We start from the raw sequence: 14,340 nt of genomic DNA on the forward strand, positions 1-14,340 counted from the left end.
TCAAAGGATGCACATTGTTCAGATCATCATTCTAAACAACTTTTGTTCAATATTGCTTTTCAAAATGTTTCCCCTTTTCGAGATATAAAGCGTCAAGAATTAAGCATTCTGGCCCCTTGTGGCCCTTATTTATGTAACATATGACGTAAAAATCAAAATATATAGTTGTAGTTTGTTAAGATAAATAATTTTGCTTCAGTAATGTATACAAAAATATTGCTTGTTTAAGAGTTATGGATTAAAGACTTTCGGCCCCTATCGGCCCCTACTGTGATGAGTCAGCGCTTTTTTGTTGATATCATATTACAGATCTTTTTATTCTGCACCAATATTGTTCAATATGTTTTAACAAAATAATTATACTTTAAAAGATATGATACAAAATGTCTCAAAAATTCACTCATGATTCGTGTCCTAAATTTCGACCCCTTCCGAGCTTCCATACTAGGCACTTCCGGAAAATATCTAAACCCAGGTGCAATTTGGCAACATGTCCTCTATCATCACTGAAAATTTCAGCGCTCTAGCTTAAGCCATTTTTGAGTTCCATCGCAGACAAGGAGGTCCTCTGAATTTTAATAAAAGGGCGATAACTTCCGACCGGAAGTGATTTTCAAAAAACAACATTGCCGGAATTAACTTCAGATGTCAACGCATCTACCATGAAAATTTGAATAAAATCGAACAAGCCATCTCCGAGAAATCGTCTGCACAAATTTTGTAAGAAGAAAAAAGAATAATAATAAAGGTAAAAAAGAAACCGAAGAATAATAGAAGGGTCTTCCGCTTAAGACGGAAGACCCTAATAATAAAGGTAAAAAAGAAACCGAAGAATAATAGAAGGGTCTTCCGCTGAAGACGGAAGACCCTAACTAGATGGTTCTCGTTGCGAGCAACGAGTGGGTCTTCCGTCTGATTTTGGATAAGATTAGTCAAGATCTTGACTGAGATATTCGTCTGTAAAAAGTGAAAGGATGCATATTGTTTAAAACATTATTCTGAGCTTCTTTTGTTCATTATTGCTTATCAAAATATTTCCCCTTGTTCGAGGTGTCAAAGATTTAGCATTCTGGCCCCTTATGGCCCCTTATAACTTACCATATGATCAAAATTTTATAATATATAGTTGCAGAGTGTTAAGATGAACATTTTTGCTTCAGTAATTTATAACAAAATATTGATCATTAAAGAGTTATAGATAAAAGACTTTTGGCCCTTCTGAGCCCCTAATTTGAGGGGTGAGTCCTTTTTTCTTGATATCAAATGAAAGGTCTTGTGAAGACTTTGAAGACTTTTTGTTCAACAACTATTCAGAAATTTCCTTTCGTTTAAGAGATATATAGAATAACAATATTTAGGAGCCAGCCCTCCAACTCCTTAATGGGGATGTCTTGCAAAAATTAAAAGGGTGTATATTATTTAGAACTTTACTCTGAACATCTTTTGTTCAATATTGCTTATCAAAATATTTCCCCTTTTCGAGATATAATGTGTCAAAGATCTAGCATTCTGGCCCCTTATTACGTAACATATGATCAAAATTTTATAATATATAGTTGCAGAACTTTAAGATAAACATTTTTGCTTCAGTAATTTATAAGAAAATATTCATCATTAAAGAGTTATAGATGAAAGACTTTTGGCCCTTCTGAGCCCCTAATTTGAGGGGTCAGTCCCTTTTTCTTGAAATCAAATGAAAGGTCTTGTGACTTTGAAGACTTTTTGTTCAACAACTATTCAGAAATTTCCTTTCGTTTAAGAGATATATAGAATAACAATATTCAGGGACCAGCCCTCCAAGTCCTTAATAGGGATGTTTTGCAAAAATTTTAAAGGTGTATATTGATTAGAACATTATTCTGAACATCTTTTGTTCAATATTGCTTATCAAAATATTTCTCCTTTTCGAGATACAAAGTGTCAAAGATTTAGCATTCTGGCCCCTTAGGGCCCCTTATTACGTAACATATGATCAAAATTTTATAATATATTTATGCAGAATGTTAAGATAAACATTTTTGCTTCAGTAATTTATAACAAGATATTCATCATTAAAAGTTATAGATGAAAGTCTTCTGGCCCTTCTGAGCCCCTAATTTGAGGGGTCAGCCCCTTTTTCTTGATATCAAATAAAAGTTCTTGTGATTTTGAAGACTTTTTGTTCAACAACTATTCAGAAATTTCCTTTCATTTAAGAGATATATAGAATAACAATATTTAGGGGCCAGCCCTCCAAGTCCTTAATGGGGATGTCTTGCAAAAATTAAAAGGGTGTATATTGTTTAGAACATTATTCTGAACATCTTTTGTTCAATATTGCTTATCAAAATATTCCCCTTTTCGAGATATAAAGTGACAAAGATTTTGCATTCTGGCCCCTTAGGGCCCCTTATTACGTAACATATGATCAAAATTTTATAATATATAGTTGCAGAATATAAAGATGAACATTTTTGCTTCAGTAATTTATAACAAAATATTGATCATTAAAGAGTTATAGATAAAAGACTTTTGGCCCTTCTGAGCCCCTAATTTGAGGGATCAGCCCCTTTTTCTTGATATCAAATGAAAGGTCTTGTGATTTTGAAGACTTTTTGTTCAATATATTTTAAAAAATATTTTTATTTAAAATGTTATTATAAGAAATGTCTCTAAAATTCACTCAAAAATTTCGTCCTAAATTTCGACCCCTACCGAGCCTCCATACTTCGCACTTCCGGAAAATTTGAAAACCAAGGTGCACATCTAGAACATGTCCTCTTTCACCACTGAAAGTTTCAACACTCTAGCATTTGTCGTTCTTGAGTTTTTGTGCAGACACAAAGTCTATCTAAAAATCGATCAAAGGGCGATAACTTCTGACCGGAAGTGATTTTTCAAAAACTGAAATGCCGTTATAAACTTCAGATAGCAACGCCTTAACCCAGAAAATTTGAAGCAAATCGATCGAGCGATCTCCGAGAAATCTTCTGCACAAAATCGGTAAGGAAAAAAAAAAGAATAATAATAATAAAAAGAAAAGTGAAAAATCAACAATAGAATAATAGAAGGGTCTTCCGCAGAAGACGGAAGACCCTAATAAAAAGAAAAGTGAAAAATCAACAATAGAATAATAGAAGGGTCTTCCGCAGAAGACGGAAGACCCTAATAATAATAAAAAAAGTGAAAAATCAACAATAGAATAATAGAAGGGTCTTCCGCAGAAGACGGAAGACCCTAATAATGAGAAAAAGAAACAATACAATAATAGAAGGGTCTTCCGCTGAAGACGGAAGACCCTAATAAGAAAAGTGAAAAATCAACAATAGAATAATAGAAGGGTCTTCCGCAGAAGACGAAAGACCCTAATAAGAAAAGTGAAAAATCAACAATAGAATAATAGAAGGGTCTTCCGCAGAAGACGGAAGGCCCCTAATAATAAGAAAAAGAAACAGTACAATAATAGAAGGGTCTTCCGCTGAAGACGGAAGACCCTAATAAGAAAAGTGAAAAATCAACAATAGAATAATAGAAGGGTCTTCCGCAGAAGACGAAAGACCCTAATAATAAAGGTAAAAAAGAAACCTAAGAATAATAGAAGGGTCTTCCGCTGAAGACGGAAGACCCTAATAAGAAAAGTGAAAAATCAACAATAGAATAATAGAAGGGTCTTCCGCTGAAGACGGAAGGCCCCTAATAATAAGAAAAAGAAACAGTACAATAATAGAAGGGTCTTCCGCTGAAGACGGAAGACCCTAATAAGAAAAGTGAAAAATCAACAATAGAATAATAGAAGGGTCTTCCGCAGAAGACGAAAGACCCTAATAATAAAGGTAAAAAAGAAACCTAAGAATAATAGAAGGGTCTTCCGCTGAAGACGGAAGACCCTAATAATAAAAGTGAAAAAGAAACAATATAATAATAGAAGGGTCTTCCGTTGGAGACGGAAGACCCTAATAACTAGATGAGATCTCGTTGCGAGCAACGAGTGGGTCTTCCGTCCGATTTTTGATAAGATGAGATAAGAATTTGACTGAGATTTTCGTTCAAATATAATGATATAAATAAATTGTTAAGATGAACAATTTTGCTTTAATAATGTTTTACAAAATATTGATCATTAAAGGAATATAAATTAAAGACTTTCGCCCCTTCTTGGCCCCTAATGTGAGAGGTCAGCCCCTTTTTCTTGATATCATTTTAAAGTTCTCATGATTTTGAACACTTTTTGTTCAACAGCTATTCAGAAATTCTTTTTAGTGTTCGGGATATATGCAAAAGAAATATTAAAGGCCGGTCCTTCAAGTCCTAAATGGGGACGTCTAGCAAAAATTGAAAGAGTGCATATTGTTCAGAATATTATTTTGATTGTCTTTTGTTCAATACTGTTTATCAAAATATTCTTCCTTTTCGAGATATATTGCGCCAAAGATTATGCAATCTGGCCCCCTAAAGACCCCTAACTGTGTAATATATGATATCAACATCATGTTATTTAGATAAAGTGTGTGAAGATGAACTATTTCGCTTCAGTAATATATTACAAAATATTGATCATTAAAGAGTTATTGATTTAATACTTTCGGCCCCTCTCGGCCCCTATTTTGAGGGGCCAGCCCCCCTTTCTTCATATCACTTTAAAGCTCTCATGATTTTTAACACTTTTTGTTCAACAACTATTCAGAAATTCTTTTTCGTTTCCGAGCTATATGCAAAAGATATATTTAGGGGCCAGCCCTTCAACTCCTTAATGGGGAAGTTTAGCAAAAATTGAAAGGTTGCATATTGTTTAGAACATTATTTTGAACATTTTTTATTCAATTTTGCTTATCAAAATATTTCCCACTTTTGAAATATAGAGTGCCAAAGATTTGGCATTCTGGCCCTTTATGGCCCTTAATTATGTAACATATGATGTATATATCATAATATATGGTTGTAAATTGTTACGATAAACATTTTTGCTTCAGTAATGTATACCAAAATATTGATCGTTAAAGAGTTATTGATTTAATACTTCTGGCCCCTCTCGGCCCCTAACATGACAAGTCAGCCCTTTATTCTTGATATCATATTAAAGATCTTGTCATTCTGCACAAATATCGTATGTTTTTACAAAATAATTATACTTTAAAAGATATGATACAAAATGTCTCAAAAATTCACTCATGATTCGTGTCCTAAATTTCGACCCCTACCGAGCTTCCATACTAGGCACTTCCAGAAAATATTCAAACCCAGGTGCAAAATGGCAACATGTCCTCTTTCATCACTGAAAATTTCAGCGCTCTAGCTTAAGCCGTTTTTGAGTTCCATCGCAGACAAGGAGGTCCTCTGAATTTTAAAATAAGGGCGATAACTCTCGACCGGAAGTAAATTTCGAAAAACTGTTTGGCCGGAATTAACTTCAGATAACCTGGCAACAATCCTGAAAATCTGAAGCAAATCCATCAATCCATCTTTGAGAAATCGTCTGCACAAAATTTGTGCAGAAAAAAAGAATAATAACTAGTTATAATTGTAACGGGGACCGTAACAGATGTTCCCCAAACGCTCCCCAACTCCCTTTTGGTGTCTTATTTCCTGTAAGCTTCATTAAATAAGGCAATGAAGTATATTGGTCGTTTATTGCATTCACGCGCGCGCACGTGCATGCATGTGCAGTATGACGATGTCATCCCGTCTATACTATTAATGTATCTTTATATTCTCAGTATCAAAACATTTCATCAAAAATATATAAGTTCCGGCTATATCAAGTATACTGGTCATCTGAGCATTGCGCGCACGTGCACCTACATGCATGTTCATAATGACCATGCCATCTTGTCTACACTTATAATATGTCTGTTTATTCTTAGTATCAAAGCTTTTGATCAAAAAATATAAAAGTTACAGCTATATTAAGTATATTAATCATTTAACACATTGCACGCGCGCGCATGTGCATGCATGTGCATGATGTCCACATCATCTTGTCTACACTTTTAATATATCTGTATATTCTTAATATCAAAGCTTTTCATCAAAAAATATAAAAATTACGACTTTATTAAATATATTGGTCATTTAACACATTGCACGCGCGCACACGTGCATGCATATGCATGCATGTGCATGATGACCATGTCATCTTGTCTACACTTTTAATATATATATATAAATATTTTGAGTATCAAATCATTTCATCAAAAAATATAAAAGTTACGACTATATCAAGTAAATTGGTTATTTTACGATTTGCGCGTGCGCGCACGTGCATGCATGTGCATGTTGACCATGTCATCTTGTCTACACTTTTAATATATCCTTGTATTCTGAGTATCAAAGCATTTCATCAAAAAATATAAAAGTTACAGCTATATCATGTATATTGGTCATTTTACGCATTGCACGCGCACGCACGTGCGTGAACGTGCGCGCAAAATGACCTTCGTTCCGCAAATCTACATAACATACCTAGTAACCCTAAAAAGGTTTTAACTCAATTGGATATGCAGTTTCCGAGAACACTCGCGGACAAAAAAGTACCGGAGAAGAAATAAGAATAAAAAAGAATAATAATAATAATAAGAAGAAGAAGAAGAAGAAGAAACCGAGTAAAAACAATATGTTCCCAAACTTCGTTTGGGGAACATAATAATAATAAGAAGCTTGAAAAAGAAACATAAGAATAATAGAAGGGTCTTCCGCTGAAGACGGAAGACCCTAATAATAATAAAGGTAAAAAAGAAACCGAAGAATAATAGAAGGGTCTTCCGCTGAAGACGGAAGACCCTAATAAGAAAAGTGAAAAATCAACAATAGAATAATAGAAGGGTCTTCCGCAGAAGACGGAAGACCCTAATAATAATTAGACGAGCTTGTTGCAAAGCAACAAATAAGTCTTCCGTCTAAATTTTAAGGAGATGAAATCGAGATCGGGAGACATCTACGGTCATATGAGCAAGAATGAGCCATTTACCATTACTTCCGGTGTGACCGGAAGTGACGTCATTTTGACGACTTTTGATGATCTCCTTAGCTGCTACTTGTCATTTTAAACAACTTTGCTTCTGTGATGCTATACAAATTCTCAATACTTTTTGAGATATCAGGAATAAACTTTTGTCCCCTCTAGCTCCCTAATTTTAGGGGCCAGCCCCTTATTGTTGATATCCTTTGATAGATCGTGACATTCTACACAACTTTTGTTCTATATGTTCTAACAAAATATTTACAGGTAAAAAGATATTGTAGAAAAAGTGTGAGAGATTTTGAAATTCTCGATATGCCTTTTTACAGGCCATAGCGAGCGTCGGGGTGCAGCAATTCCGGTGAGAATGAAATACGTTTGTCACATCTACATATATTGTTCTGTCATCGCTGAAAATCTCAAGTTTCTCTCTTAAGCCTTTTTTGAGAAAACTCGCGGACAAACCAACCCTCTAAAATTCATTAAAATGCAGAAAGTTTGGAACCGGATGTGACGTCATCAAAACAAAAAAATATATATCTAGATTTTTTGATGTTCTATCAGACCTGAAAGTTTCATGAAAATCGAGCAAGCCGTTTCCGAGAACTCGCGTGCACAAAATCGGTAAGAAAAAGAATAATAAAAACTGTGGAAAAGAAATCTAAGAATAACAAGAAGGTCTTCCGCTGAAGACGCAAGACCTTAATAATAATAAGAAGAAACAGAGTAAAAACAATATGTTCCCAAACTTCGTTTGGGGAACATAATTATCAGCATGTTTTCCGTATACATATACATTCTATTGTTAACTTTACAACAAAATATTTCTAACAAATTTGTATAGACCTGAAATTAAGTTTATAAAGAAAAAGCCTTTAACTTAAAAACTTCGTCAGTCATTTATCATTATATTCATGTACGTACTAGTGCTGAAGCGAACTGTATTGAATGATTCATATAAACTACATATGCTTCTGCACGATTGTCGATTTTTTCCTCCTTAAAATAAGAGTGTTTCCTTAAAATGGCCAATGAATTGTACTCAAACTAAGGGAAACTCGACATGAAACGCACATGATATACTAGAGGAAAGGATAAAATCAATTGAATATACATATTGTGACTTAAATTTGCAAATGATTACGTATACACATCTTAATAATGTACTTTTTCGACGATTGAGGTGAATCAAATTTGTCAATCTGTTACACCGTTCAGAAATACATAGTAGTCAAAGATTACAGAGATCACCGTAACAAATGGTATATTTAAGTAAGGCAAAGTCCCTCGCTAAGCTAGTTATTTAGTAGTGTGCATCCCTAGATACAATATTAAGTCACTTTCTTGGAAATGGACTTGTTCTAAAAATTTTAAACTGGTGAATCATCCTGAAAATGCGTGTCAGATCTAGGGTACAAAGCAAGTCTGTTAGAATGCATTCCTTAATTGTTGCATCATCCAAACATGTCTGATCCGGGTAGGCCCACTTTTGAGTGGACTAGCTCAAAACAATTTAATCTGGTCACTCATCCGGGAAGTGTAAGTCAAATCCAGCATCCGAAATAAGTCTGAAAGCATGTATCCCTAGATGTTTCATCAATGCAAGTTTGCTTTATAAAGCGCTTAAAATAAAACTGGAATGAAATTTGATCACTCAGTCAGAAAATTTAGGTCATATCGAGCAACAGAAGCAAGTCTGGTAGTGTGCATTCCTTGAGTTTGGTTCAGGTAGGTCTTATAGTTTTTGGTAATGAACCTGCTCCAAAAACTTTACCCGATCATTCATCAGGAAAATATAGTTCAGATTCAGCATCCGAAGCAAATTCAGTAGTGTGCATCAGTAAATGTATCATCAGTGCAAGGTTGGTCAGCATAGAACTAAACTTACCCTAAAATGAAATCTGCTCCAAAATCTTTAACCTGCTTGCTCATCCTAAAAGTGAAGGTCGGATCCAGCATCCGAAATTAGTCTGATAGTATACATCTTTAGACGTATCATCCCTTCAAGTTTGATCAACACTCAAAAAAGGTCAGGAAATAGTATCTAATTAGAAAGCCAAGGGGCAAATAACATTTGTAAAGAAAAAAAGGGGGGGTCAATCAACATGACACTAAAACTTGACCTGTAAGCCCTTAATTACATTGTAAATAGCTGGTAGACAAACCAAATTGAATCCATAACCTTTATAAGCACAGCTTAAAAAGCAAAGAATAATGAGTTCCAATCTTAGGATCATAACTTTTGTAAAAATGAGTCAGTCGTTAGAAAATGGGAATTGAAATTAAAAAGACATACCAAAAAATCTCATTATCTACAAGCAAAAGTGAAAAAGTCCGGAAAACTAACTATGATCGTATGACAATAAATAACGGAAGAGTAAAACTAAATGCTATTGACATTTCATGGCTGGGGAATAAAATTCATAAATATATATATATATATATATATATATATATATATATATATATATATATATATATATATATATATATATATATATATAAACACATCACAAAATGATAATTTTAGCACGTTTATAAACATGTTAAAGATTCTTCAATCCATTTTGTAAAAAAAAAATGTGATTAGGCAAGTTTTACAATGCAAATAGTATCTTATTTAAGTTTCTTCTACTTGATTAACCTATGGTAACGATTTTGAGCACTTAACAACCAATGTACATATAATCTATAAAGAGTTGAGAATCATACTCTATAAGCACTTCAACAGTTTTGGTACAGAGAATCAAGATTACGGAACATTGACATTTAAAGTGATTGCTGGTAGATAAAATATATTAATATATACAAAAATATAGAATTATATAGAATGTATATATACAAAAATCACTTATATGCAGACTGACGTTTATCATATTAATTGTTAGGCCATTATTTACAAAATGAATTGTCTTCTGATTTTTCCGATCATGACAAGGATCGAGCGCACGGTTGGTGTGACCGGTCGGATGCGTACTCCATGGCACTTGTTCCCGACTCTGATATTTTTAGAGGTTCATGTTTGTTCTGATCCCGATTTGTATTGTTTCAATGGAGGTTTGAGCTTAGATACTGTTTCTTATCTCGATATTTGATTTTAAAAGAAACAGATCATTCTTTGGTTTATTCCTCTTGCCTCTACTGCTCAATTAACCTATCACAAAATGTAAAAATAGAGCACCTCTAAAAAAGACAAAAGTGGAATAAAGTGCCACGGATGAGTAGGCATCCCCTCTCCTCCGATCTAATCTGCCTTTATCTGTTTGTCTTAATCATATAAATAAGTAATCCGCCTCACCACAGACAATATTTGCAAACAATGTTATTGATATATGGAATATTGCATTCAAGAAAGTTGCAATATTTTAAAGTAATTAGCAGCCAAGTGAGATATTTAAAAAGGCCTACTGTTAACTTATCATTGTAAAAAGTGCAAGTCAATTATTTGTAACGTTTTGTTGAAATTCTTTTTTTGTTGCTGAAGTGTTTAATGCAAGGATTTTTACAGCACTATTTCTGATAAAAAAAAAAATCTAGTGATATGATATCAATCCCCCGTTTAAGACACAAAAATATGATGTCCACTTTCATTACTTCTACATCATCATCTCAAAGATAAATTAGAAATTATTTTTATGTTAAATTCCGCTGCTCTTTATATTCTTTGCCATTGAATTTAAGTACATGTATGTCTTGTGAAGGATTATTCAGATAATTAAGTCTCTCCCTATGCTTGGTTGATACTTATAACTTCAGAATAATTTCAAATTAAGTATGTTGCTTCTCATGATGTACAAATTTTTAATACATCATGATCTTGAAAAAAAAAATTTCAAAATCATTTATTAAAATGGATTTTAGCTAATGTAATGTTGCTGACTTTTAGACTTATTTCCCATACTTTCCAGGTTATTTTACAATGAGAAATAAATCTCGACACCTTTGTAGCAATGAATTTGGCTTTCTTGTGATGATTAAAAGTGTGCCATAATTTTGATTCAATCTGATTGTGATTTCTCAAACAAGAAGGTCATAAGGCAACGAGATCTTAAAACTCATACTTTTTTTAATTAGTAAATTTGAACTTTCAATATCAAATTCCTTTCATATATAGTCAAGTGTTGCTTTTATTTTGGTATTTCTAAAATTTTAATACTATTCAATTCATATATATTTCTTATTGAAAAATGTCCTTTTGACAGCATGTTTCATTTCTAAATATGTGATTAAAATAATAAATAACTTCCTGTAATTTTGAAGTGCTTTATACTCGTGAGAATAAAAAAATAACCGTGATTGTCCAACTCTTCATCGAAAGTCCTAATTGAATAAAATATTCCTGGTTATCTGAATCATGGCTCCAAACGTCATCACATACATGTATGTGCCAAAAATGAAGGTCAACATACTGAAAAAAGTTAAACAATTGCTTAAAATCACAAAAAAGAAATATGTTTTTCTTTTATTTATACTTTTGCAACAATTTATTTTTCGGGTCTGATCATCATTTTTGCAGTCTTCAAGGAAAAACTTCTTTTCCAAAGTAGTCCCAGTGAACACTACCGTTTTGATTGCAGATTTGAGATATGGTCCGTTCAGGTTATGATCGCAAGCATTGAACCACCACCCAGCTTTTCGATCAACAGCACAGGAATTCTTCCAAGAATCGCTGTCTGCATCCTTCGTGGAGAAGGGTCTCCCATTATGATATGCCAAGCTATCCCCTAAAATGTTAAGATTTTTTTTAAACAATATTAGCTCAACCTTAGCCATGCTAAGAACAAATTGTTTTAATTCTAGATTCGATAATGTTTATATTACATACAATCTTCTTCCTTCTTCCAAATCTCATATATTTTACTATTACTTCGTAATTAGGCATTGACAAATATTTTTTTATTCATATGAATATACATGTGTATAAAGAATCGATATGGGAAATAATCATCGACATATTAAGAACAAATCTTTTTGTGCAACGTGAGTTTTTTTTTCTAAATAAATCACCTGCAGTACCACTGTCGCTACTGGCAGTTAATTTGAATTTTTGAGACTCGCTTCCGACAGCAAATGATTAGTATTTTGCAAAAGCCTTTACGCCTGAAAATTTTTGAAGGTCCACTCTCAATTCATGTTGTTTCCTTTTAGTCAGTAAATAGATAGGTTCATTACCTGACAAAATTACACTAATAACATATTAAATTACAGAAAATAGAATAAACGAATATAGAATATCATTACATGATTGAATAATTCAAAACTCTCTGATTGGCTGAGATCCAACATTGTAGAAAAAATACTATGTTATGTTCACCTACATGTTACCTTCCAGGTGAACATAAGGATTTATTTTTTTCTACATTGGACTAAAAATAGATCGGGAAATCAAATTGATACAAATAAAAGTTCTGGAACGTTATTTCACTTGAAGCTGACTTCCACTCAGGTGAACGTAAAGTTCACGCACATTGAATCGAGGTGGGGACTTGTGGAATTGGGGGGGGGGACTCCCCAATTTTTTTTTCTGAATGTAATTTTTTTCTTTTTAAAAAAATAATAATCATATTTGGAGTTTGGAGAATTCTCCTTTTGGGGAAGGGGGGGGGGGGTCGAAAGATTTTTTTTAAGGTCTGATGACAAGTTGCTCAGATATCTGTCTTGTATCTCTTCGTAATATACGACAAGTTAATCATAATTATCATTGTCTTGTGATTTTTAAACTGTTTTCAAAATGTCTTAATAGATAAAGCCACAAAAAATTGTGATATTGGCAATGCTAGTGATTTCCAAAAGGATTATATAGTAAATAGCATCCTCTGGTATCTTGCACAAATGCCTGGTAAGGTACCTTATTTTTTGTGAGGAAGTTTGTTTCAGTAGCAATACCTCCATGACAAATTCTTGGAAAAAATTATATATTATTAAGGAACGTGTCGTCTGATCCTAAGTTGTCAAGTTTTTTTCCTTGTAATGCCTCCCCCCCCCCCTTTTCAACATCCATTTCTCATTTATTTTTCTAAATCGCAACTAAAATATATTTAAAAATTCTAAATTAATACAGCTGGTTGTGTTAGTTTTATTTTATAATTTGCATTGCGTTTGGCTAGGACTTCCGCCAATATAAACGGGAGTTCAACATTACCGTTACATTGCAAAAAATTCCAACTCAATACAGCTGCTTTTCATCATAATTTGTATCATTTAATCACTGAATCATTGAATCATTTAATCATTGAATCATATAATAAAACAACTATTGCAATTTTTATGTCAATACGATGATTTAGCCACCTTCGAAGTACAATGTTCACCTCGCCCTTCGGGCTCGTTGAATATTCTACTCCTCATGTCGCTAAATTATCGTATTGATATCAAAAATTGCAATAATTGTATAATATATAAAGATAAGTACAATTCAAAATCACATGGCTATTTGTGCAAACATATCCTTTATAAATTTTACCAATTACAAATTTCACAGTGGCAATCTATTTTAAGGATCATGTTGAAAGAAATTGAATCATACATTATATATAGAAATGCATAAATTTTTCTATTTGATACAGATTAGAAAATGGGCACAAAAATGTGTCAATGAACGTATAAACGTATTTGTCTGGTTAAACAAAAAACAATAATACAGGTATAAGATGTAAAAATTGTTTTAATGTTTACCTAAATATAGAAAATGTTTGATTGAGATGAGAAAGAGTAAAACTATCAAATAAAGTATTGGGAGAGATTACCACTGCTTGAAAGTCTGATAATGGTTACATGTATGAGGAAGAACCCCTTGTATTGAATGCGTAAAGAATCATATCTTTTCGTTTTAGTGATGTTAGAGACAATCCTATATAACAATAAATTACTTTAACTACATGTATACTATTGTTATCTATAATTACATATAGTTAGCTATTGTTTATTATAGTTAACTATATATTATTGTAGGAAATAATTAACGATTAAATTTACTCTAGAACTTTTAAAAAGAAATTTCGAATCTTAATATATCTGAAATTCAATACTAGTACCTTTGATATAAAAATTGGTAATAATATTTGAATATAGAAGTAATATTTTCTTTTAGTATCAAACTTTTCATTTATGAATTGGAGAACATACAATTTAACAAACTTAAATTTATAGAAAAAAAATACTTTGATATACTATAGCGAAAGCTTCACTTTAGTAAAACTTTGATGCTATACAAGTGAATAACTATAGTAAGCTTTATTTAACTATAGTATTTTTGTTAGAGAATTATCTGAATTGAAATTAGCCATTACCTCAATTATATTCTAGAAACTTTCTATTTCCCTATTGCAAAATAAACCATGCCCAATGGGCCACAACATTTATCCGAGTTTGAGATCAGTATACATGTAAATATTTTTTTCTCAATG

At 32.6% G+C, this 14,340-nt stretch overlaps 1 pseudogene; it reads right to left on the reverse strand.

Annotated features, from left to right (window-relative positions):
• LOC133202954 (angiopoietin-1-like) overlaps window positions 1-14,340 on the reverse strand; it is a 189,778-nt pseudogene that overhangs the window by 159,794 nt on the left and 15,644 nt on the right.

This window comes from Saccostrea echinata, unplaced genomic scaffold, assembly GCF_033153115.1.
Source record: "Saccostrea echinata isolate AGI-Se365-2 ecotype Australia unplaced genomic scaffold, CSIRO_AGI_Sech_v1 ptg000047l, whole genome shotgun sequence".
Classification (NCBI taxonomy): domain Eukaryota; kingdom Metazoa; phylum Mollusca; class Bivalvia; order Ostreida; family Ostreidae; genus Saccostrea; species Saccostrea echinata.